Source organism: Bidens hawaiensis, unplaced genomic scaffold (genome assembly GCF_021521415.1).
Source record: "Bidens hawaiensis isolate Kalapana, Puna unplaced genomic scaffold, B.hawaiensis_p1.1 tig00027759_1, whole genome shotgun sequence".
Lineage (NCBI taxonomy): Eukaryota > Viridiplantae > Streptophyta > Magnoliopsida > Asterales > Asteraceae > Bidens > Bidens hawaiensis.
Genome location: NW_027494495.1, coordinates 232,957 through 234,831, shown reverse-complemented (window position 1 = coordinate 234,831; position 1,875 = coordinate 232,957). Strand labels below are relative to the sequence as shown.

At 40.2% G+C, this 1,875-nt stretch overlaps 1 pseudogene; it reads left to right on the top strand.

Moving 5' to 3' along the window:
• Window positions 1–405: 405 nt before the first annotated feature.
• Window positions 406–1,167, top strand: LOC143575821 (dof zinc finger protein DOF3.4 pseudogene; annotated as a pseudogene).
• The last annotated feature ends 708 nt before the right edge of the window (window positions 1,168–1,875 follow it).

Sequence of the window (1,875 nt, the reverse complement as noted above, 5' to 3'; positions counted from 1 at the left end):
TTTGGACTTCTAAATATTTATCTGATTGATTTAGTCTCGGTGTCGTCACGAACTTAACCAAAAGTGACCGAGTTTGCGTCGATGTGTCGCCGCAACGCGGCGGACATTACCTAGTTATTATTATTATTATTGGGTATTGTGTTTCGTTTGGATAGCGTATCTGATTATGGTACAGTAAACAATAACATGTTAAAGAACCAACAAGTATAGGTTTAAAGCTTTTACGGTCTCTCTCTATTCCATCTGCAATCTCTCTCTCCCTGTAAAAGAGCCTGCTCACTCACTTATTCTCTTTCATCCTTCCTTGCCTCCATAAAACCCCTCACTCACCAACATTCATTCCCACATATCACACTCTCACTCCAAACCAAACTAAAAACAACACACTCTACTCAAATATCATTTCAACAAAAATGCCATCACAATCATCATCCTGCACCCAACGCCGTCCAACCACCACCACCAAACCTCACCCGATCACCGGCTGCACACCACCACAAGAACCCGAACACCTTCCATGCCCACGCTGCGACTCCACCAACACCAAGTTCTGCTACTACAACAACTACAACTTCTCCCAGCCTCGTCACTTCTGCAAAGCCTGCCGCCGCTACTGGACCCACGGCGGCACTCTCCGGGACATCCCCATCGGCGGCGGCAGCCGAAAGAACGCCAAACGTTCACGGCTAAGTTCCAACCATAACCCTAACTCCACCCTTGAGTTCCGTCACATGGCTCCACCCACTGCCACACCTATATTGTTACCCTTCGCCGGAGAACACGGTGGTGCTGCTGGGTTGCATTTTCTTGGAGATGGGAAGCCCATGTGTGAGAGTTTCACCTCGTTGTTGAACAATAATAATAATAATATTAATATTAATGTTAACAGTCATGGGGTTGGGTTGTTTGGAGGATTTGAAGATGGTGGTTTTGGGTTTGGAATTGGAAGAGGGGTTTGGCCGTTTTCCGGCGTGGGTGATAGTGGGCATTATGCGGCGGCGATGGGTGGTGGTGGGAACACGTGGGCCGAGGGTGGAGAACACGTGGCAGGTGGTGGGGAGTGTTTTACTTTGCCGGATCTTGCTATTTCCACACCGGGGATGATATGAAGATGATGGATAATGGATTAGGTTTAGAGAAAATTAGAAGTGATAGTGTAGAATTATTGTTAATTAATGTGTTTTGGCTGTGTTAGGTTACTACTCCCGGTTTGGTTTTAGTACGAGAATGATGTTTTAAAGATTTACCTTGGAATCAAACTGGTGGTTTACTTGTTAAGGTTACTGGTGCTAGAAGTCTGTTGTCATAATATTATATATTACAATTTTAAATAGAAACATATATCCTATATGTTTTTTTAGACAATTTATGAAATTCAAAATATAAAATTAAATCCACATGTTACAAAAACCTACATGTTTTTGTAACAAATTGAGTAGTTGAACTATTATATTGTATATTTGGTGTTAACAAAAAAGTATTATTTGGTAGGAGGATCATCGGACCCTTTAAACACTCTCGTTCGTCGGCTAGATTTGGCCATAAGGTCTTATATCACCAAGTTTTTGTTACATCTTTTACGGTCTTTTCTTCATACTGGATCATATTGCAACCTCCTCTTTCAGTTTTACCTTATAGAAATATTATATTTTACCTTATAGAAATATTATATGAGAAAACAAAGTAGTTTTGAGTGTATTTAACTTCCATTGTTTGGTTCCTTATTTTTGTTACAAAATTAAGTTTCTCCTTCATTGCAATTGTCAAAAAGTAAGATTTTAGACTTTTTAGCTCACATGTTCTTCCTTTCAAATAAGGTAGGGCTTAAAGTTAAGAAAGAAAAAAGTTCATAGATGACAAAATTAAAATGTAGTC